Here is a 25,622-nt window from a genome sequence, read left to right on the forward strand (position 1 = left end):
TCCTCACTCTAACTCCTCCATTGAGAACCTCATGATCAGTTCAATGGCTAGTTGTGAGCATCTGCCTCTGAATATGTCAGACTCTTGAAGACCTCTGAGGAGATATCCATATCAGGCCCTTATCAGCATGCACTTCCTGACTTCCACATCAGCATCTACCTTTGGTGACTGCACATGGGATGGATACTCAGGTGGAAAGGTCTTCAAATGGCCCCTCCTTCAGTTTCTGTCCCTCACTTTGTCTCCATATTTGCTCCCTTGAGTATTTTGTTGTTCCTTCTAAGAAGAACTGAATCACCCCCACTTGGTCTTCCTTTTTTATGAGCTTCATGTGGCCTGTGAGTTGCATCTTGGGCATTTCAAGGTTCTGGGCTAATATCCGATAATCAGTGAGTGAATACCATCTTGAAGAGCTGTTTTGCCCTCCAGAGATCTCCAGACAGCTAGGCTCTTGCTAGAGATAAATTCTAAAGAACTGCTATTGCTTTCTGCTAGTTCTCATGCAGACCAAAGCCAATTTTTATTTACGTATCAATTCAGTTCTTTATTTCAGATTCCCTTTAGATTATCCTATAAATCAGCATCTAGTGACTCCAGCACCCTAGGAGATAGCAAGCACATATTTCCTTTTAACACTGCAAAGGAATTCAGAGATCTTCCTGTCTCTGTTACACAAGGATGCTAAATTAGCATGCAGGACCCAGTGCTGAAATTACCATTTCTACCGCACCTGGGCTTAACCTTTCTTAACCAGGCTGGCCTTGAGCTCAGGAATCTGCCTGCCTTTGTATCTTTCTGACAAGCTGGCTCAGTGCAACCACCTCTGTTTCTTTAGATTCATGAAGCCCCTCATAATTCATATTGCATCCTTATTTTTTGCATAGCTGAGAAATTATGTATTTTTTAACTCATGTTTTTAGAGTTCTTTTCCACACTCTTAAGGGCTGTCCTGAAGGTCCCAGTGTTTAGCATTTTACTGAGACATTAGCCACATCCTCAACTACTGAACTCCTGCTGTTTCAAATTATCATGAAGTTATTAATGTTAACAAGGAGAACATTCCCTGAAAGAAAAGAGTCCTCCATTGCTTGTACTGGTTTCAGGAAATATGTACATTTTTACACAAACCTGCCATATACCCACATCAGCCAATGATGCTCGAGGAGGCTCACACCAGGGCCCAGTCCCAAGGGCAGGAACCATGTCACTCTGTCCCCACCAAGGCCAAGCCAGGCTCTGCAGAGCAGGAAACAAACTTAAGTGAAACTGTTGTTGAATTGTACTCAGAATTTGCTTTTTCTTATATTTAAAATAATGATTTCCTCCCTCCGTCTCACATCTTTCTTTTTAGCGATTTGCAAGATATTTATTTTTATTTGATTTTCATGTGAGTACTTTAACAACAGGACATAGTATTTCGCCTTCTGCAAACTCTGGGGAACATAAGCAGCCAAGGTGACTCAGAAAGAGCTAATCATAAGGTTAATTGAGACTAACAAGATACATTGTATACCCCTGAAATTTTCAAAAGATAATTAACTCCCTCCCTCAAATCATTCCTCTCCCCAAAGAAATTTAGTTAAGTGGCTTAGAAGTTAAGAGCTCTTGATGCTCTTGTAGAGAACCCAAGCTCAGCTCCCAGCATCCGTATCAGATGGCCCACAACTGCCTCAAACTCCAGCTCCAGGTAACCTGATACCTGGTTTTGGCTTCAGTGGGCACCCACATACACACACACGTGCTCTCATAGACGGAAGTAAAATAAATTGTAAGATATTTAGATAAATGGCTTTATAATGTTTTTGTAGTAGTTTTTTAAGTAAAAAATTTGATGCTTTTAGTTTGATAAAGCCTCTCATGATAACTATGATTCAAATAGCCTTTGTCGATTTTCTCATAAGACATCCAAATAAAGTTGAGAGCAAAATCTTAAGACAGTGCAATTGGCTAGTGTGAGAATAGCACAGGTATGACTATTCCTGTATGGTCACTGCCCTTGTTTCCACTTACTCTGAAGCTGATTCTTAATTGAGCTCAGGAACACTCTACATCTAAAGGCTAGGCTGCTTGCTTCCACTGAGGAGCACATTCTAGTCATTTATCAGACAGTCTTAGTTCATTAGGTTATCCTGATCCTCAGGCTATTTTTGGTGACACATATAGAGAGTGTAAAGATAAATTTATCCCTGTGTAGTATGTCTGATAAGCTGGTTGAGAAGATTCAATCAGTGATGTGACGTGCTGTGATAGGCATAGACAGATCATTGATTTTCACTCACTGTGTATAAAACAGTCCAATCTCACAACCCTGCTGAGAATGCTTTAAATTGTCCATTTAATAGATAGCACTCAGCATCCTGGGTCGAGCACCCATATCCCAAATAAACATCACTCATGAAGTTAAGGTGATTTCAAAGTTCATGGATAAGGACAGAAGGCAGGAAAGCTAGTTAATTTTTAGTGTCCATTTTCTGGGTTTGTGCTATAAAGAATAACAGGATGGATAGGTTTCTGGGCCTCTGAAAAGTTACATTGTATCTAGGAAAAGACCGTAATATGGTCAATCAGTACTGAGAAGTGATCCTCATCTGTCTTTGTTCTCTGCTTAGTCTAATGTGACGCTGGCATTCTTGAATTAGGGCACCAGGAAGAAGGAAATGCCCTGGTGACGTGTTGCCACCCTGACAAGGATGCTTAAATTTGGAAATGCAGTAGATCTTTTAATTTCATCCTTAATCCATCAACATTTTAGGAGACGGCATCTGATATAGTCCAGTTTTGGCCTCAAAATCAATATGTAACCAAGGATGACTTCTCACATGCTGGGGTTAGAGGTGTGCGCCCCTCCACTCAGTTAAGAATCAGCTTCAGAGTAAGTGGAAGCAAGGGCAGTGACCATAACTGGATGGTGTCAAGAGAAGGGTCTGGAGCCCAGCTTTGTAGACCCCTCTCTGTAGCGGGTAATATAGAAAACACCTCCATTTATAAATTCACAGTTAAATGAGGAGGAAGGTGGAAGGACAATGGAGGAGAAGCACGTGGCCTGGAAAAACTGCAAGTTATGAGAGATCTCATGCATGGGGAATAGAGTAGTGTAGTGGTAATTCTGCCCAATCTAGGTTTGCCGTTTGTGCTTATAATATTTGAGTTGTGTTTTTATTGATCGGGCCTTCTTGGGTTGGAGATTTACTACAACACCTCTCCATTGCAGCAAACACTGAGGTACTTGATGGACACCCAGGTCTTACAGGAACAACTATGTGGTACCTGCTTCAGGTCATTGTTTACAGAGGAGAAGGTGAGGTGCTAGGTATATTTTATAAAAACTTAGACACAGTGCTGAGCTTGGTAATGGATGGCTGTTTGTATAGTGTATGAAATTTGAATTTTGTCTTTTATTTACTTTTGGTAACATAAGCTTTTTCAAATTTATTTCTAAATTTAAGTTCTAAAATGTTATGGTGTTTGTGGAGTGTGTTTGGCAAAGTGTTCAGTAAGAAAGAGATTCACTGCTAGAAGTACTTTCATGGGGTGAATACAAGAAAAAAATCTGAGTTTTGAGTGTGTAGTGAAATTACTGTGCTGTGTCTAATCTGGGTGATGCATTACTAAAAATCCTGTACAGAAATTGGCCATAGAACTAAGAATACGAGGGATAGATTTGTCTTACTGAGATATTATTTTCTTTTTTTTAAGAGTTTGTTTTTATTATATTCAAGTGTGTGTGTGTGTGTGTGTGTATGTGCCTGTATGTAAAAAAGTATTCATCTTAGAGTTTAAAGGTATCAGAATCCAGGAGCTATAGTTACAGAAAGTTAAGAGCCATCCCTTATAGATGCTGGGAACTGAGCTCAGGTTCTCTGCAAGAATGGCACATTTTCTTAACTGTTGAATTATTGCTCCAGCTGAGATACTTCATCAGTATATGCTAAATTTTCCCACCACAAATACCGTGACAAATATAGAGCTATGCCATGTGAATTAAGTTCTTTATATTTTTTTTACTTGTTGGCCATTTAAAATTATTAATGTTTCACAACAAACATATCCATTTTAATGCCAGTATTTTAAGTTATAATAGCATTGTGATGTATTTACTCTAAATAGTTTAGGATGTAGCTTTTTAATATTTTCTTGATAAAAGCTGTTTCTTTTTGGTTAACTATCATTTAAGTACTGCATGTCGCTTGTTCTCCTGTTTAATGAATTGAGAAGAAAGACACTGTTTTATTCAGTGTTACTGGACACTGATAACTGGAGGGGAGAAGAACACTAGGTTTCTATACTTAGATATCTAACATTAACATGAAGTTATAACGATAAAAAGAATCATGTCACTTTAAATACAACTGCACATTTGTTCATGTGAAAAATTCGGTAATGGACTTTGTTTCTACTAATGAAATATGAATGTGCCCTGACATTGAAAAACGAAGTGAGGTTAAATAACTGTTGTGTCTGGGGTAACATCACTCCAGACACTAGAGCTGAGCTAGGACGATGCCTGGGAGATAAGCTCACCCACAGAGGCAAGACATCTTTCTCCGATTTCAGAGTCATTTCGATCTCTCGAAACTGTCGCTTACCACGGTAGAGCCTGAACTAATGGGGTACCTTAAATTTCCTATAATTAAACAAATCAGCTGAGTGCAGGATTAAGCTGCCAGCTCTTTGCAGAAATCTCTCCTTTGTAGTTCCAGATAAATAGTCCCAATCTCTCCAATGTAGTTGACATTTTTTTTTTTCTTAAAGCAACTCTCTCTTCCTGGTGTCTCCTGCTTCCTAAGGCTATATTTCCAGACTTTGCCTTCACTAGAAGGCAGGAGGGGCTAGGCTTACCAAGTCAATGGAAGTCTTTATTTCACCAACAGTATCTGCAAAAGAAAGAGACAGCAACTTTCACAACTGAATGGTATGCAGGACCAGGGAATCTCTCCACAGTGGTAGGCTGCTGGATGATGGCCTTTACCATGAATTCTACACAGGATGCCTTTTAGAAGGAGTATGTACCCTCCCTCCATCCTCTTGATATTAATAGTTAATACGATTCATGAATTAAAGACAACATTTCTTGAAAATTTTACTTATTAATGCATTCACTTGATACTTTAAAATGATCAAATATACTTATGCTAATTTATTCTACCTCTCTGAGATGTTATCCTGTGCTATATGAGATACAGTAGTCTAGACCGTGGCCTCTAGCTTAGGGATCAGTTTTCTGTCACCTAATATGATATGTACAATGTACCCAGACCCACTTCAGAGTGCAGCAGCTCCTCTTAATGATTGCTAATCGAATGGCTACCCTATAGTATAGGCAGAAAGATCTATATACATGTAAAGGTCAGCCATTGAGAGGTTGAAGAAAAGAAAGTAATCACCCAGGGGGGCGTTTGCATGATCACCTCCCTCTGACAACATATCACCACATAGGGAAAGTAAGAGATAATTAATATGAACTCATTTTCTCCAGCAAAGTTCTTGCTTTCGGCATATGATGGGACTTTAGACTGTCCAAACACATAGCCAGTTTCATTAGTCTGTATTGCAGATGGAGGCTATGGTCACTCTGTTCCTTCATTTTTTCGCATTTCATTTGGGTCTAACTCCTGATGGTCTGCATAGTTTCACAGAGCCACCCACTTCTGAGATCCATGGATGTCTCTGATAGTGAGTGGCTTGTTCTCAGGCTGTGCACCTTGTTTGCTCACTCTAAAACTAAATGACATCTATGAAATGGAAGTAATAGCAAAATGTATGCAAAAGGCATCGATATAGAAAACAATAACTTGCCCATTATCAGTAATATGAAGAATGAAGTGTGTTTCCCCGAACAGAACTTTCTCCAGTTCTCTCTTTCTCTTTAAATGTTCTGGAAGGAAGGCAGTTGCTAGAATGTTTAGAATAGTAACCTTATCCTTTCATAAAACCTACTGCACGAATGCTTTAGTTTGAAATGTTCAAATTTTAATCTTCTCAGGTGAGTTACTTATTGAACTCACCTATTCTCATACTTTTAAAAAGTGGAAATCTCTGCCTCCATCTCTGTGCTCATTAATTGACTGAAAGAACTGAGGAAGCAGTAGTTACTTTTTCAGGTATTTGGGCTCTAATCAGAGGCCATTTGTGTTTTTTATGGGAAAGTCATACATAAGTGTTTGTTATAAAATATTTTTTTTTTATTTTTTAACATATGGGCATGTCTGTCTGTCTGTCTGTGTGGGGATATGCAACCTGAGTGCCATGTAGCCTTGGAGGCCAGAAGAAAGTGTAGAATCTTCTGGAGATATTTACAGGTGCTTGTAAGCCACCTGTGCATTCTGGAAACCACAATCTGGTCCTTTGGAAGAAGAATAAGCCCCTTTAACTGCTGAATCGTCTCAGCTCCTTGTCTGTTTTATGTCTACATCTGTAGATTCATACCCAGTGGGTTCTAGAATCTCAAACTCATTAAGAATCCTAGCCTTGACTGCATTTATCTTTACATTAAAATAGAGACAAGGAATCCACATGGGAAATGGGAAATGTCAGGGTTAGATAATGCAGAGAGGGAAGTGTTCTGGGCAGATCAGCTTTGACCATATGCCTTGGAATGGAATTGATATCAGGTCTTACCCTCAGTTTGTTTTGGCAATATTTAAGCTCCTTACACATATTTCATTCCATTTGCCACTCTATTCTATTTTTTCTGTAGAGATTCACCTCTAGGCTTTTACAGCTAATAGGTTTTTTAGTAAACCTCATATTCTTGGTTTTATCACTTCAGCCAAGGCAATGAATACAGCTACCGTTGCCCTATAGATGTCCTTTTAATTGCATTTCATGCAAATAGTGCCTTCACAGTTGTCTCTACTAGGCTCAGCATGCTCTGGGAAGCTCACAACAGATTGTGAAGCATATGAAACAATGAACCCATAGGCATTGATGATCGTACATGACCTCACCCTGTCGCTGTGGGCACTGTTTATATTTTATTTTATTTCATTTCTATGGAAGGTGTTTGAAGAACTGGGAACACAAGTGGGAACCAGTTCTGTGTGTGTTGCAGATCTAGAGATGATTTTTAGTAAGAGGCTTAGCTGCAGGAATCCACTCTCACCTGTAAGTGAAAGAGAAGAAGAAAATGTCACAATTTAAATTTCTCAGAGGGAGAGAGAGAGGGAGAGAGAGGAGAGGGAGAGGGAGAGGGAGAGGGAGAGATTACCTATAGAGACAGAGGCTGTCTCCTCTACAGCTGCAAGTGTCTGAGAGCTTCCCACCACTATGAAGAGCCACCATCCATGACTTAGACATATGGGATAGATACAGATATCTGACAAGGTGGCCTTCTGTTGCTGCCATGTATGTTAACATTTTGCTGGTCCTAGAGAGAGGATGAGGACATGCCATGTTCTTGTCCGAGATGTTGAAACATGAAGATGATTCAGTATTCAAAGCCTGCTGAAGATGTGAGAGAAATTTGCAGTGACAAATGGGTTTCTTTTATTTCTTTTCAAAACCTTCCCAACCTTATAGTAGGACCTGAGGATAAGCCATCTGATGAGGGTATCATGGCTTCTGGAAAGTAGAGCAGGTTAGGAAGGATGCAGACTTGGAGAGGTTCACACCTAAGAGGCAAAGTTCACAACATTTCAGGGTACAGTGCCATCTCACAGTTCCTATAGATGTTTCAAGGTGTGTAAGCAAATCATTACAACCACAGATGTATGTTGCCTACGACAGAGCCTGACCCGTGTCCAGTGCTCAGGACCTGTGTGTTGGAAGTAGAAAACTTTCTCCTGACAGTAATACCATGACAGGTGTGTGCGTGTGTGCTCGTGTGCCTGTGTGCGTGTGTGTGCATGTGTGCATGTGCATGTGTATGTGTGTCTGTGCGCGCGCACACACACACACACACACACACACACACATTCTCACAAAATAAAAATGTGATAGGAGCTACAAAACACCAATATTTGAGTGATAATATCTTTTCTTCTTTTACAGTCAAATTCTCATGAAACACTCTGAAGTCAACTGAAGTTCAACTTGTTGTTCACACAAACCAAGGAAAAATGTGTTCTTATAGTGCTCAATTTTTCTTTGCATATCTGGCTATAAATCTCATGGTGAAATAAGATGAACTCTTTCATTGATTAGGTGAAATGAAGCTGCCTTGCTCAAGTTCTTCTGCATCATTTGCAAGCCGTATCTCTAGGATGACCTAGTCCTCGGTTTTGATTTTAGCCCTCAGACAACTGCAGCAATCATTCCCATTATAATCACAGTCTTTCTCTTACTCTTGTACTTTTAGGAGATCATCATGGTGCATTCTCCAGATGACTGTAATCTGAGAGAGTGACCCTGCATTTTTCTGGGGTTAAAACTTTGGAACCCCTGTATTTTACTAACAGATCCTTTGTGTTTTCTTCCTGTTTCCTTTGCCCAACCAGCAATGTTGTAATGCAGACCTTCATGATGATCTGTAAGATGTCAAGGTCATAAAATTCTTTATAGTTTACATAGATTGTTCTGTGAATTACACTGGAGCAAAGTGAAATGTAGCTCTGTGAACATCAAGGTAGCCTAAGACCCCTTCAGCTTGAGAAGTTTAGTTTATTGGTGGCTGCAGATTCCTAGATTTCCATGTGGAATATTTGCTCTAGACACTTGGAATTTAAAGATCTTTCTCTGTTCTTTTATGTGTAAGTCTGAATCTTTATAATATCTTTATTAAGAAACCCAGTCTTAATGCAGTCAAGGAACATAGTTTCTTTCTCAGTATGAGGGTGGGTGCCCAACCCTGATACATACCAGTTATCACACTCAGCCAGTCCACAGGCTCACTGTCCCTGTAGACATCAGTCCCATTATAGCAGTCAAATGTAACCTCCATCTGGACTCTTTCTGTAGATATGTCTCCCTTTCTGTAAGTATGTCTTCATTAATGTAGATACATCACCAAGAAAATACATAATAATTTAAATAATCATTGCATCATAGCAAAACACATTTTTCCTTATGTCTTTAGTTACTCCAAGAAGGAGGTCTTCACTAAATTAAAACTCAAGAAAATGAGGTGCCTCATTCAAGGTTTCAGCTCATGATCATACACGTATCAGTCAGATGCTATTGAGGCAAAGAGATGTACTGCATGTTCCTTTTCAGAAGGAAAGGACTTAATCCAGGGGATTGAGTTGTCAGCCATCAGAAGATTGAGTGAACAAGGGGGTGAGGATTAATCTAGTTACTCTGAGAAGCAGAAACAAAGGTTTCCTCATAAGAGTTATGAATGCAGGGCTATAAGTTAGTGAACCATGTCTCTAAGGAAGTGGCCATCATCATGAGGGCAACTGGGGACTAGAAGTGATTCCTCTTCCTTGTGTCCAGTCTTCTCCTCAGTTGGGGAACCTTGCTATTAAGGTAGCAGTCTCTCATGAGCTTGGTGCAAAATAGGGTCTCCCTTTCTCTGGTGGCTTCTCTGTCTCTGCCTGACTTTGTCTAGAGAGTTTCCATGAACACAGGTGAATGGTCTTGGCTGGCCATGTCTAAAAGGTGACCTCGTACAAAGTTCTCTGCAAGGCTGAATGACAGCACACACCTGCCACTCTGAATTCCTGGTCGCATGATATTTAGGTGCTGTACTATAACCAATCAGTCCTTTTTGCTACTTGATGCCATGGCCAATTAGCCCTTTCCATCCACACCCCTACAAAAGCCCTTATATATGCTATTCATGAAACAATAAAATAGACATCTTAGTGCAGCAGTCCCCAGAGGTTACTCTGTCCCTACTCACAGCCTTCTGAACCCTTCTCTCCTCCTCTGCCTTTCTCCCCTCAGGCTGGTGGCCAATAGCCTAGGTGGGGAAGGAGAAGGAGGACACTACCCCTGTTTACTCTAAGAAGAAATGGAAAACTTGTCTGGAAATCCACTCTTAAAACCTTCATTCTTCTTCTTTCTTGAGATTGCAGAAATGGAACTGAGACAAAATAGGCAAATAGGCAGATAATATAGACACTTAAGCTTCTTGAACCTTAGTTTCTTTATATTCTATCTATAGTAATCCTGTGACATGTACCTTTACCTGGTTCCTGTAGCTTCTACTGGGTACCTCATCATTTTGCTTTCACTAAAACCTGTGTTGATAGCTCTTCTATGATCATATTATGCCAATATGATTTAGGGTGTTTCTATTGTCCTCTTGAACATTTGTCTTCTCATGGGAAATGTCTCTGCAACACTCATCTTTGTTTCCTCAGTGCGTTCTAAATGAAACAGTGTGTTTTGATGCTCAACTGAATGGAAGTTTGAACTTTTGCTGACTCCGATACTTGTGAGGCTGGTTTCAAACAGAACTTTGTATTCATCTTGCATGGTTAGGAATGAGCTTTGTTACCTTCACTTATTTGTTAGCAGGAAAAATATGTGTTTGTGTGTGTGTGTGTGTGTGTGTGTGTGTGTGTGCATGCTAAGGATAATTTATAATAAAGTTGACTTTATTGTTGAAGTTGCTAGGTAGAGTATTAGTTAAGTTTCTTGCTGTGATAAATACCATGACTAAGACAATTTACAGATGAAAGCCATTTAGTTTGGCCTATAGTTTTAGAGGATTAGAGTCCATGAAGGCAAAATAAAAGCCAGGAGTGGCTGAGATATCGCATTTTGATCTTCAGGTAGAAGGAGGGAGAGGGCACACTGGGAATGATCTTCTGAAACTTTCTAAAAGGCTCCTTTCAGTGACACACCTCCTTAGCCTTCCTAAACAGTTTTACTAATGGGGAACTAAGTATTCAAAAGTGAAAGACTTACCTCATTCAGACCACGACAGAAGGAATTTCTCTTAGCTGTTTCAAGACCTCTTTACAATAAAAACTCCTGATATCAGATGTTAAAAGATGGGCAGTTCAGAAACTGAGTATTGTCTTTGGACTCTCAGTATCAGTAAACATGGAGGAAGTGTTTTGGGGAGATGGAATATATTAAACAGAAGTATGACCAATGGCAATTTAAGAAATAAAACCCCAAACCTTTTCTTTCATCAGAATTGCCCTTCTCACCCACCTAGAATGTTAAAAAATAAAAATCATCTGAATTTGTTTAATATGCTGGGCTTTCTTCAGCTTCAGACTGCATTGCAGTAGTACCCAAATCGAGAAGGCTATCTGAAGGCACCATCAATTAAGCAGTGTAATCATATGAACAATTTAGAGTAATATGTACCAAGAACTTATTTTAGATTTAAATTAAACAGTGATTATTGGCATATATCATCACAGTCAGACACTGCAAAACTTCACAGTGGGAGATAGGAATTATTAGGACTTAAATAGATGACACTCAAATGAACTCTATGTTTGAAATATCAAAAAATTAAAGTTGGCATGTTAAGAGTGAAGTGAAATTTGGCAAGACTAAAGGTTTATATCTAGTGGATGTTAACATTGAGAATAAGGGCAATGAGTCCGTTACCTTGGATTTCACTTAGTGTGTGATCTTCAGAGATTCTTCCAGGGATTGACTTGCTTTGATCTGGATCAATTCTAGAGTGTAGGTCTTTTTTTCCATCTTTTTATTTTTGTATCATGTATCAGTAAATTTGGAAATTAATCTACTTAATGCTCTCCTCTCCTTCTTCCTCATCTTTCTTCTGCTATGTCCTCCTCCATCCTTTGTTTATATCTGACTACACTGGTTGTACCAATTTATGGTTGTCATTATTGTGGGTAGTTTCTGTTATCTGGAAATGTTTCCTCTCTCATTCAGCTGAAAACATCTAAGAATAAACAAATTCCTGGTATAATATATTTTTTTTTGTCCTTCATAGCATGTTGCTTCTAATACAAGGTTCAGGACACATCAAATACCTGGTACCTGTTTGAACTACCCATTGATGAGATTCTGGGAACCTTTTGTGTGTCTAATAAGACTACCTATTTTACCAACATCTGTTCTGTATCTGAGAAACAGCACTTGAAAGGTCTTCAGATGGACATGAGCAGCATGTCTACTCAGCAGCTCCTTTTTACCCTCACCAAGACAAAACAGAATGGTTTCTCAGCATGCCCGAGGAGGAGTCTGCTTGTTCCTGTCTTCCAAGTGCCAGGACTGCCAGTGAAAGGCACCATGCCTTTAGTTAGGTCCTGGGGATTGCACTCAGGTACTTGTGCTTGCAAAGCCAGTTCTTTCCTGAACAAGTTAGCTCTCCAAGTCACTTTCATTTTATAGTTTATATTTCTGTGGTCACAAGCTGGAAGTAGCACTGCTATAAAATAAGTATTTCCACTCCAGTAGAACAATAAAAATGAGTTTTCTTAGCTGGTTGTACCAGTTTGCTATTGTCACTACTATGTGTGGTTTCTGTTGTTCTGTTTTTTTTTCTTTTTCTTTTAAGGAGGTGTGATCTGATTGTCATAGAGTTATTAACTTTTGGGCTTACTCATTTAGAGTTCCTTAGTGACTTATGAAACTGAAAATCTTAGCATGTGTTTATGAATCTTGAGCACTGTTGAGAATAGATTCTAACCTGCCTTCTTTCTCTCTTTCTCCCTATTTCCCTTTCTTCTTCTACCCCTATCACTTTCTCTTTTCTTTCCTCCCATTTTATCTTTTTCCTTCTTCTTTTCTTATCTATTTTCGCCACTTTCTTCCCTTCACCCATTTTATCTATTCTTCCTATTGCTCTTCTCTAATTTTTACAGAGAAATGTAAAATTTAACTATTAATCACCACTCTCATTCTGTTGTAGTCATCATATTAAGATGGTAATTATAGTTTTAAGCTATTTCTAATTGGTACTAACTGTATACATTCGTGGAGTATGATGTGAGAGGAATGGATAAGAAGAGGGGAGATAGATGTTGTCTTGGTCAAGTGTATATGATTTCATTTGAGAGCGTACTTCCAATATGCTACTGTTATTTCTTGTATGCTGTATGTTGGGAGACAATCTGCTGCAGGTTTTTCATGTGTTTACCTAGGAGCAGATGTTCAAAAGCACCATTTTGGCTGCCATCATTCTGGGTCTTTTCAAGGATGTTGTATGGAGATAGACATGGTATCTTCTCTCAGAGCAAAGGGTGGGTTTATTTATAGACTACTGCACTAGTTTCTTCTGTTACAAAGGTGAAGCACACTTTCCATTCACTAAGAAGATCCAGTTCTTTGAGCCTGATTTCTCCTTCAGAGAAACCCAGTGACCGTGTAATCACCATCGGTTTCTCTTATGTCACCCTCTGAGTACGAGGTTTAGGAAACTTGGAGAGTATTGATATGTTGTCCCTGCTCATGTTGTTAGTAATGAAGTCCTTTATCGCTGATTGAGGAAGCTGCTAGCATCAGTGACATCTTGGCACGATTTCTTATCAGATGACATTGTGTATTTACCTGGATATCTCCTATTTACCATTGGGTAAAATGCTGACAAAGTTCAATAACTTTGATGAGCCATTATAGAGAAGGCTTAGTTGCTTACAGAACAAACATATACAGTAAACATATTACAAATTAATCAATGGTCTGGAGCAGAGACTGCACTTGCAGAGGACCTTAGTAATGTAAGCATCTGCATCAGGTAGATCACAACTTCCTGTAACTTCAACTCAAGGGATCTGAAGTCCTCTTCTGGCCTCTGTGTGTACCTGCAGTTACAAGTTTACATCCTCACATGTATACACGTAATTAAAAATAAAATAAAAAATTTGAAGAGTTAATCCAGGACACATTTTCTACAGTAGTAAAACAAGCTGTTTTCATCATTTCATTTATCATCATTGACTAATTCTTGAAATTCTACCTAATGTGTGTGTGTGTGTATTCAAATATTTCCCAGATAGAAGTTCATGAGTACATTGGAAATAATTGGCTTTAATTATTTAGTACAATTTTAGGCTAAATATTATGAATGGGACTTCCAAATGATGGTGGCAAGGTTTAATGAGGTGTAATTACAGGTCCTTAGATATTTGTATGAGAAGGAAAGCTTACTGTACACCACGACAGAATTTTATGTATGATGATGACTGACACAGCCCATTATGAAGTTTGAATACGCTTAATTGTCCAAGAAAAATAATTGAAAATCATCCTTTAGATGTCAGAATGTAGCAATTTTTCATTTGACTGTGTCAGTTGTTATTTAATATCTTTCCTCATTGTACACATGCTTTTGTGGTGCCTCATTAGTTATGTCGCTAAGGAAAGAAGGTTTTTTTTTTTTAAACATAATTGAAGAAGAAACTTTTATTTTCAGTATGCTGAAATTCATATTACATAATGACATTGGCATTAAAGCAATCTAGAGTTATTAGCATGACCCGAGTGTGTGGGTAATTAAAGGGCAAACTTTAAATAGGTGTAATGATAATTCATCAGTTATAGTTTTGAAAATTCCTATGAAGCTAAGGTATATTTTTGGAAAGGTTTTTGAGAGTATCAAGCAGTTTATGATACGCCAATGATGCTAACGAGAATTTTATTATTAATGATCTTTGTGCAGTTTATAGCTAATTATAATTGGGAGGTACAGGGTCAAACTGAGCTATATATTTGGAAAAGGAGAAAACCCTGGAACGAGGTGAGCACACTCATGTAAATTTCTCTACAGTTCTACACATTCTACTAAATCTATTCTAAGATTTAGCATACAAAATGTAGGGTAGGGTTAAAACCATTTATGAAATGTAGACTGTCTATAAATTAAATCCCACCTATATACTAAAAAGTGCTTCACTGTTGTGTGAATTCTTGGAAAAGAAGTAAAGATATTAGGTCCTAGCAGAGAGGACACTGACAGACGGAATACCATTCCATACCATACAGACGGTTCCATTCATACCCAGCTTGGTGAACCGAAGGGTTTACTGGACCCAAATAGTTCTGATCTGCAGTCACTCTCCCTCCACTTACTTACTCTACTATTCTCAAGACTACATTCCTCTGGGTCTGAATTATGAACAGCTGCTCAGGTGGGTGTATTACTGTCATCTTCGATCTTGGATGAGAGCTGGTGACTGAAGTCTTGGAATCCATTATTGGTGGGGAAATAGAAATAGAGATGGGTGATAGGGATATAGAGAGATAGAGATAGAGATAGAGATAGATAGATAGATAGATAGAGAGAGAGAGAGAGAGAGAGAGAGGAAGCTAGACAGACTTATCACATCCATAAATGCTATACCTGCAGTCTGACTTTTGATAAGGGTTAAATAGCAGACTACTCAAGGGCAAGCAAACTTTCTCTGGCAGGAGCCTGGGACCCAGGTATCCATTACAGTGACAGAAAAGGCTGTCTATGTCTTGCAGTCACCTGAAAAAAGGCAAGTGTGTCATGGAGGGAGCCACTAAAGTTGTTTATCACCCACAGAGGTAATGTCTAACCTCCTTATGGTGGAAGGTGAGATGGATATAAAAGCAGAACCACATGAAGAAATGTAAAGATGACCTGTACAGTGACAGCATGCAAAATATCTCAGAACCAGGATGCTTCGATCAGCAATTTGTGAGTCACCAGGGCTCCAAGGTGTCTCTTATTACCTGAGCCATTTGCATGAGGATGGGAGCCCAGATTCTCAACAGGGCTGTGTGGGACATAGTTACCCCACTTTCTACTGAGTGTGGACTAAGACTTGGAACTTTCTGTCTGCACATTTTGTGTTTTCCTTTGGGTGTTTTGCTTTTATTTTATGACTAGGCATGGAGGAGGATAGATTTATTTCTAAGACGGCCTTTTCCATCTGCAGAGAAGTATTTCTCACTGCCTTTGGATCTGGGCTGCCTCCCTCCCAGTTAAATCCTCTTTCATTCTCTGCCCTCACTTTATACTTAACATACTGCAGACTACCTCAAGCTTCTTTTATGGTTGTTTGGATTATAAACCTCCCTTAGGAGCCTCCTACTGCAAACCCCATGAGCTCAGACTTATTTCCAGTTGCCTCACAAGGCAGAGGAAAATGTAGTGAAGCTTCCTTTCTCTTCCCAAAATTTTGCTTCCCAAGATGGGAAGAATATTAACATTTATTTTTTTTGTGAGATATTAATAATAAAAGATAATCATTATTTAGAAACCTAATCAAAATATCTAGAATTTTTATTAATGATGAGCCAGTACATTGAATCTAAAACAATATAAAACAGAAATCACAATGATTCATCAGTACCTTTTGCTTTCATGCTCACTGCGGGCTCACTAATAGTAGTTTTTTCTTATTTATTGGGGACTAGAATTTGGTTCCCAGCATCCACATAGGGTAGCTTGTAGCTCTCTGTAACTCCAGCTCTTGTGTATCCAACACACTCTTCTGTCATCCATGGGTGCCTACACCTATGTGGCATATGTTAACAAGGAAGAACTCATGCACATAATTAGATATCTTTAAAATTTTGGGAGTTTCTACCCTTCCTATTTAGTTGCTCTTTTGATTTAAACAAATTAATTTAACCAATTAAACAAAGTATTTATTTTAAATTTATTGTACGTGTGCATTAACCCACAGTGTACATTATTAACCCAGAGGCCATAAGAGGGCCTTGTTTTCCCTGAAGCTGCAGTAGGCAACTGAGAACTGCCTGAACTGACCTAAATGCTAAAGACAGACTCCCAGGCCTCTGAAAGAGCAACAAGTGCTCTTAATCACTGAGATATTTCTTTGGTCTTGATTTAAGTCTGTTTTTATATCACTTTTAGGTGAACGAATACAAAATAGAAATATGTCCTTTTCCTCATGAACACATGTTTCTGAACAAAGAGATCACACTTTACTCAAGTGAAACTGGTTGCAACTAGATAGCTATCTATTAAAATAATTTCAACAATAATTATTAAGCAAACACAATAATGCATTTTCCATATTAGGTTTTGAAATTATACATAGACTTGATAAGAATTTTTAATTTGGCCAGAGAGATGGCTCAGCTGTTAAAGGCTAGGCTCAAAACCAAAAACATAAGAATCTTTAATTTAACAACTCTACTGACTGCTGTGCAAAAAGTTAATGAATTAGGAAAGAGAGATAATAAATGCTAAATGTTAAAAGTCTTTTTTATCCCATCTTTAGAAACCTTTCAGGTTTGAGAAATGGCCCAGTGCTTAAGAGAACTTGTCTTCTGGAGGACCTGAGTTTAGTTCCAAGCAACCACACCGGGAAGCTCATAACCACCGGTACCTAGAGCTTCAAGGGATCTTTTGCTATCTTTCGACCTGTGTGGGCACCTCTGCACACATGGAAAAAACACACAAAGACACAAACATGAATAAAATATAAATGATAATAAAAGGAATAAAAGTTTTAGTGTAAAAACAATGATGCTAATACATGCACACTTTCTCTTTTCTTTGTTCACTGGGGATGGCATTGTTGAAAAGTTAGTTGATTTCCAGGGGACTTTTTATGCCAAAAGTTAAACAGTTATTCTGATCTTCTTTTCTTCATGACCACATTCTTGAGTGTTCTATTGGAAGGAAAATGTCAGAGAGTAGGGTTTAGGCATGCATCATGGGACAAATTACAGAAGCTATAGGGCGACTTTGGTTGGTTGTCACCTAGATTTAGGGAAGGGAGATTGTTATACAATCACATGTAAGCCAAACCATTGGAATGAAAATAGGGTACTACTAATCAAAACCACCCTGATAGTGGCAGGAGGGCTACCTCAGCAGTTAAAAGCACTGTCTGCTCTTCCAGAGGATCTGGTTCAGTTCCCAGCACCTATACACCCTCTCTCAACTGTCTGATGAACTCTTTTGGTCTTTGAGCATCAGGTATGCATGAAGTGCATGCATATATATATATATATATATATATATATATATATATATATGATATCTATACAGATTGGAATGTAAAATGAATAAATAAACAAATTAATGAAAAAGTAATCAACATAAAATTGAAAAAATATCTCCCTGATAAAATGTCTTTATCTACGTTAGTCACTATGTTTCTAGGGAGGATTTTGGAGACAAGGATGAGATGGTTAAGAGAAAGATGCATTATTCATGTTCCTGGACATGAAGCACATAAGTAATACACGTTTCTAGTTCCCATTACAATGTGTGTTGCTGAGCAGCGGCAGTTGTATGAAGTAAGAGAGTAGCTACGGATAGGCATGGCCACATACACTCGTGATTATATTGATCCCATTTTCTTAATTACATTTATAAAAAGCAAAACCAGATATGTATGTTGAATAATTTTGTTCAGGTTTTTGTACGGAGGCAAGTAACTGAGATCAGACTGCCCAAATATCAGAGGATCTCAGCAGGGTGGCTTTGCCTTAGTTTTTACAGGGAGGAGCAAGCAAGCTGCAGATAGGGAGATTCCTAATTAGAGCTGGTTTGCAGGAAGGGAAGGACTCAATCTTCTATCTGAATAGGAAATGGTTTTTCACCTCTGTGGTTAACTGGCTTCAGGAGACAAATCTGTCTAAACTTAGTAAAATAACCATAAGGAATGTTTTTAAAGTAGTTTTCAGTTATGGGTCTAAGTTTGGAAAACTCGAATGTCAGTGTCAGTTCTTACCAACAAAAGGTCAATTGGATCCTCTCCCTTCTCTTTTCTTCTACTTTCTTCCCCTCTCCACCCCTCCCCATCTCCTCCCTTTCCTTTCCCCTCCCCTCTCTTCTTCCCTCCCCTCCCCTTTCCTCACCTCTCCTTCCCTCTCCTTTCTTTCTCCCCCTCCCCCTCTCCCTTTGCCTTTTTCCTTCTCCTCTCTTTTCCTCCTCTTGTCTCTTCTTGCTTCTTTCCTCTCCTCTCCTCTCCTCTCCTCTCCTCTCCTCTCCTCTCCTCTCCTCTCCTCTCCTCTCCTCTCCTCTCCTCTCCTCTTTGCTTCAGAGAAATAAAAAAAGTAGAATATTTTCAATGTGTTTTCGCATTAATTCTTGATGTCTTAGTCCAATCTTTGACTGGTTTATGGATAGTTTTGTTCTTGAAACACAATACAAGCTATCATGAATCAAAGTTCTTGGAACTCATATGGGGTTCTGTAGGCAAATCCAGGGATACCTATGTGAATAAACATAAAAGTATTTATTACATGCTATCTTAAAGAACAGTGCCAAGACACATCTAGTTGGTAATTAGTCTGATAGAGTCTTTTGGTAATGAGATTAGGACTATGCCATGATACTACACCATTTCATGGGTAGTATCTTAAGTTTTCTTATGGGTATTGACAAGATAAGAGAAATTTGGAGAAAGGAATGTGCACTAATGCTTCTAAGCCCTGTACATATGTCCTCATTCTGGATGCTTAGATCTTTGGAAGTATTGATTGAATATAAAGCTCTAGAAGTTTCTGGAGTGAAAATATCTAATCATATTGCTCATAGTGATGGTTATCTCTTCTAGATAGCCAGGATCATGCAGCAGCTTCCCATCTTTGCTTGTATGGCTCATACTGCAGTATGTCATCTCAAGGTACACTGGTGGTTTTGGTATTTGAGAGGCAATTTGGCAGTGTGTCTTTTATGATTAATGATAAGGTTTGAAGAAAGTGAAGCATCTAAATAGTATGAGAGGACTGCTGATCTAAAGATCTGAGAATGCAAATCTGTCCAGTTCTCTCAAGAGACATAAGCATATTTTGTGGGCATACAGCGGAATAGAAGAGATAGAAGTTTGCTGAGTTATGCTCCCTGCTATACAGATGCACAGGGTTGATTGGAGCTATACATATGTAAAGTATTAGAACTCTCTGTTGATTGTACTTCATGGTCTATTTTTTTTTAATTAAAATTTTCATTTTCTGTGAGTTACTGATGAAGATTTCAAGTAAATCATTAGAATTGACAGTGAAAATGATCTAAACCAACAGAAGTGAGACCCAAGGAAAAGGCCATCTGTGAAACTTAAAACATACAAACAACAACAACAAAAAGCAAAGACACCTCTTCTACCATGATATTATGTCTTCATTTGAGCTACATAAGAAGGCTTCTTTAAAATGGAGGAAATGGCAGAACCCAGAAGAGAGGGCACAGCAAACAAAAATTATAAGAAATGTTATAGAAACAAGCAAACAGCTCACTGGACTCCATCCAGAGTTTCTGAGTATGTTTTTAGGTAAATGAAGAACATGGAAAAAACGAAGAGGGAAAATAGCTAATGGTAAATTACAAATTAAAAGGAGACATCCTCTAAGAGAATATTCAAATAGCAAGCAAACGATGGAGAAAGCATACATTTTGGTCATTGAAGAAATGAAAACTAAATTCATGGTGAGATGGTACTTTGTTACCTTAAAGATAGTTATTATTAAAAAGATGAGATACATTGAAAAAGATGTTGAAATAAGAGCTAAGTCAGGAGTGTTGAGAAAAAAGTAGCCAGCGGTGGTGGTGGTGGTGGTGGTTGTGGTGGTGGTGGTGGTGGTGGCAGCGGCGGTACAGCAGCAACAGCAGCAGCAGCAACAACAACAACAACAACTAAAGCAAAGGAGGAATGCCTTAGCCAGGTTAGAATGAGAGAATAAGTCATCTGACAAGACTTAGGATTCTGTTGTGGTTTTGGATGAAGGTATGTAAGGCAATCTTTTTTCATTGTGCATAAAGAATGGAGGGAAAAAAGAGGGTGTGACTAGACAGTCCAAGAGTATAGGAAGATGACTGAGGGGGTTTGTGGTTTTGAAAAGCAGACAGAGGGCAACTCCAAAGTATGAGCCTAAGGATGTTTCTTCTGATTACACTGTAGAAATGGAAGCAATAATGAAAAAGTTAGGATCCAGATGTGACATTAAACAACCAAACCTGTGAGCCCTTGGTGGTTTGTTTTCATCTAGTGAGCAGGGTATTCCCTTCACAAGAGACAGTGTGTCTCAGGTATCTTCTTTGAGGAATGTATGATTGCATTTGTCATTTGAAAACTTATGTCCTTGTAGGTAAGATCTCAATAAATATTAGATGCACACAAACAAGTTGCCAAAATCAAGTGAGCAGAGAGGAAAATAATCTTCACATTGGACAAGGCTTTTAGGAAGTTAAATATTTTGATTCATACTTAGGGCCCAAAGGAAATAAGTAGGGACTTCAGTAAACCCTTGAGGCATGACATACTATTGATTTCCATAGGAAAGGAAAACTGGAGTGCACTGGTGTGAAAGGGAAAAATAGAACAGAACAGAAATTGATGACAGTAATGAGAATTGTATTAATTTGGTTAGAGATCAGATGATGTTAGGGTTAGAAACAATAGATGATCTGAAATAAATGTCTAGTGCTCTCAAATTTTGGACCAGCTCATAATATCTGCATCCATCCTCCTTTCTAAGATGATAGGTGGTGTTGTAGTCATTAGATATGGAGCTAAAGGACCTTAAACTGTTAGGGGGTTTCTAGTTACATGGTACCAGTGTCAACCTTGTAAGTAATATGGACGAATGTATTTCCCATTTGAGAGGTACAAAATTGGCGGTCTTAACCTAGCTTGCACTTGAAGGCTTAATGGAGTTTGAAGAGTTTTAAGAGGAATAGCAATGTAAGTAGATTGAAAGACAGGACACTCAATGGTGAGGCTCCCAGAAAGCAAAGAATGTTTATCTCCAGATGGAGAGTTGAAATGTTTATTGAGGCAGTGAAAGTAAGCAGGAGGTGGGGGGAGGTGGTGATGTTAGGCTATGGAAGGCTCTAGGGAGAAAGAAAAGAGGAGAAAGCAAAAGTAAGCTTTGTGTCCAGAAAGTCCTGCACTGGGGCTTATTACTGGGACAAACTTAAATGGCACCCACAGTAGAGTGTCCTGTGTTGTCTGATACCAGGGAATGGAGTCAGATTGTTCTGCTAAGGAGTGGGGTATTTTGTCTCTGTAATTGGGACATTACTTTTGAAGCCCCAATAACGAGGGTCCTTCAGAGGAAATTCATCGAAGACAACAAAATCTGAGGCCTTGATCTCTTTTGACCACACAATTCTGAATCTGGTGCTGTTCTTTTCTTCAAAGTATCTGCAATTATTCCTCTTTCTAGAGGTGTGAGGTGGCAAAGTTTGTTGGCTTGTTTTCTTCTCTCTGTTTAGTTGAGCTACTGTAAGTTTGCCTTTTATTATTTGCCTTTCCTTCTTGTGGGTTCTGATGGTGCTGAGTTAGTATATGCATTTTTTTTGTGTAGTATCATTTATGGGCATAAGTCATGGGTAAAAACAATGGTCTAATAAATCAGATAAGAGACCAAAGTAATCCTTTGAAATATTTTCCATTGTACACAATTTTTAGAGACAGATTCATCCCGTTAGTCATCAAATCTTGAATCTTTGACTAGTGAGTGGTTAGGGACAAGGAGATGAATGTATACTAAATCTTCCCTCTAAAGTTTCATAGCTTTTGTGTGCAGATAGAAGGTGTTCTTTTTTATTTGGATGTTGCTTTGAGAAGTTGTCAGTTTGACTGTTTTAAAAATAAGATGTTGTTGAGTGTAAATTTAAAAACATGCTCCTGCCTTTGTCTGGAACCAAGACTCATGCTCCTGGCTTGGCTCTGAGATCTCTGAGATCAGCTGCCACCAGCTTCCTCTCTCTCTACTTGCCCGGTCCTCTTGGCTTAGCTCCTCAATGGCAATGCCCAGCTGGTGCCTTTCCTGGGAACTGCATTCCTGCTCCCTGCCCCTCTAAGCTTAACTTCAGATGCAACCAACCCCCAACCCAGAAAAGCTGGAAGCTGCTGTCTGAATTCCACTTGCAGCTCCCTTTAGGCTTTTCTTTTGTTCCTCCTGGCTAGCTTCTCCAGGCTGCTAGCTACATCCCCAGCTTCCCTCTTTTTCTCCCCACCTTTGCTCCAGGAAGAAAAACATTGACAGCTTTATTAACTTAGAACTTGCCAGATAACACAATTGCTAGGTGCAGCATCTTCTGCCCTAACCTTATCAGCTAGCCTATATCAGCTCTCTGCTGTTGGTGGAGGCTGCCGGCTCTAGCTGCCACTAGACCATACAAGGCTGTTGCATGCTTCTGGTTCTAAAACCTGGTTGGTAGAAAAAGCCCTTTCTCTTTCCTTGGTCCCCTTTTTCTCCAGGGACCCAGAAGTCCCACCTTTGATCTTCATCCAGCATTTTGCTTCTGCCTTCTTTATTGGCCAAATCAAGAACCAATTAGGAAACCAGATTTTATTATCAGCTCCTCTCCCTACATCATGTATGTATTTATGTAAAGACACAATTCATACCTTAAAATGGATCAGAGGTAGTTTGTTTTTTAGTCAAATATGAGTTATCCTGGTCCAGGAACACAGATTTAGGTTACCCTTAATTTCATGTTCAAATGTGAAGGCAATTAACTGAAGGTTTTTTTTTAAATAATAACAGAACAAATAAAGCCATTAATCAAGACACCTTTTTCAAAGATGTTGGTGGGAATATCAGAGAGGCAGATTACAGCAATGCATATAAATCTCAGGTATAGACCTCAGGTTTCTTCTTAGCCAATCAGTTGATGGAAAGTAGGCCTCGTTGAATTAATTCATTCCAGATTTCCATTTTTTTTTTGAATTTGCAAGTGACAGGACGCTAGGTCTGTCACTGGGGTGGTCAGAAAATGACTACTTGAGAACTAAAGATTGCCCAAGATAAAGTGTAACTGGGCTCTGGACATGGAATATCCCCATCTCTTCCCATCACAGAAGTTCTAATCAGTCAGCCAACATTTGATGACACTGTTTCTTTTCAAGAATTCTCACTCACAAACGTGACATACTTAGTGCTCACCAGCATTTTTACAAGTTAATATGAATTAAGGAGCCACAGACAGCATTAGACTGAGTGATTACTAAATTCATTACTATTCCCAGAGGGGTTCAAAAATCATGTAATGACAGTATATAGCCTGGATTATAACTGAAACTGACATAGACAAGGCATTTATGCAGGTAGAGAAGGGTCTTCAAATTTCAGTCAGAGATAGGTAAGATGTAGTCATAAGTTAGTATAGGGAATAATGGGGCAAGGGAGCTGTCTGGGGCTTGGGAGGCAAAAATGAAGAGGGCTCTCTCAGCGTAGGTGAAAGTAAAAGGATAGGACTAGTATGGTTCCCGCCAAAAGTTAACGCTGAGGAAAAGGTTGGAGTGAAGGCCAGAATGCAGTATTAAGATTGTTCATTTTGAGATAGATACTAAAATATTGGTTATACATTTTTAGCTTCCCAACACTAAGCAAAACAAGTCTTCTTTGTAGTTTACCATTTGTATTTGTTTAATTTTTAGAAGGCAAACAAAGTAGCTGAGGCTGTCATTGGGAAGCTTTCTTTTTTGTATATATCAATCACTACACATTGTCATTGACCTTCTACTACCCTGTTTATCTCCATCTTTCTGGTCTCATTCATCGAAAACAGCCCATCACTCTACTGTCAGGTCACATGTCATATCCCATGTACTCCATTGTTTTCTTTTGTCCCCTCCCTTCCTTCTTCATATGCTAAACACACATATGTGCAGGTATATGTAAATGTAAATCTATTTCCTGACTCTGAGAATACATTTTCAATATTTGTGTTTCTGAGTCTGGCTTACTTCAGTTAACATGTTAGCTCCAGTTCCATTTATTGCCCTAAAAATGCTGTCACTTTGTTCTTCCTTATGGTTGACTAAAATTCCACACATCTCCCGTTTCCTTTGCCCATGCATCTGTTGCTGGATCTCTAGGTTTGTTTCATACATTGACTCCTGTGAAGCAGTAAACATGTGTCTCTTTGGTATGTGACTTAGCAGAAGGCATGGAGACCAAGATTCAAAGACCCTTCATGGGAGGTCAAAGCTTGGCAGATCCTTGGTATCATAAACAGACTGCAGGAATTCTAAGTTCTAAATATACTTATTTAAGCTCAGCTTCTTTTGAGGTAGTAAATTGACTGGTTTCTACAGTGCTAGGTTTTGGAAAGAGGTTCAAGAATAGAATGAAAGCCCTGCAGTCCCAAGGTTAAATAAAAGCTGGCAATGAAAGTCCACCCAAAGAGTGTTCTGTGGAGGCAACACCCTTATTCAGTGCTAGATGCAGACGACCAGAGCATAAATCCTGGGAGCAAGCTCACAGGATATCCCTGCATGGCAGAGGAGAGAAGGAGCTCAGTGGCAGAGGCCTTATTTAGTTCTTATTTACTTCCTGTGCTGTGTAAAGGAGAGTGTAATGCCCCCTTATACAGTGTGTGACCCGATTGTTACAACTGGGGGATTTGTGTTTAATTTCCATTTCAGAGTTTCTGCGCTTACAAACTACGGTCTAATAACCACTGATTTCTCTGTCATGGCTTAGTGAGCAAAATATATTTATATAAAGAAGTGTCATATCTGTTAAGCTAATGACCAAAACTAATGCTGCTTATGAAAAACAAACCCATAAAAGGATTCAGAGGACATTCAGACCTCCACCATCTCTTAACTCAAATGCATTTAGGCCCTGGGAATTCCTGTGAACCATCACTCTTCATGGATCACAAACTCCTTCCAACTAGGAGGGTGTGACCCATCTATCACAGGGTATAGAAAGATTGTCCACTGCAATCTTGCTCAAATGATAATCTCTCAGGCACTGTTTCTCCCTCTTAATCTCTCCATGCTTTAATATCACATCAACTTTGGTATGGCACTCCCTAGAATTTCATTATTCACCTAACACCCCATTTTGAGAAACAAGAAATACGAGATTAGTTAAGATTTTCTATGTGTCCG

This window comes from Grammomys surdaster, unplaced genomic scaffold, assembly GCF_004785775.1.
Source record: "Grammomys surdaster isolate TR1022 unplaced genomic scaffold, NIH_TR_1.0 138, whole genome shotgun sequence".
NCBI lineage: Eukaryota > Metazoa > Chordata > Mammalia > Rodentia > Muridae > Grammomys > Grammomys surdaster.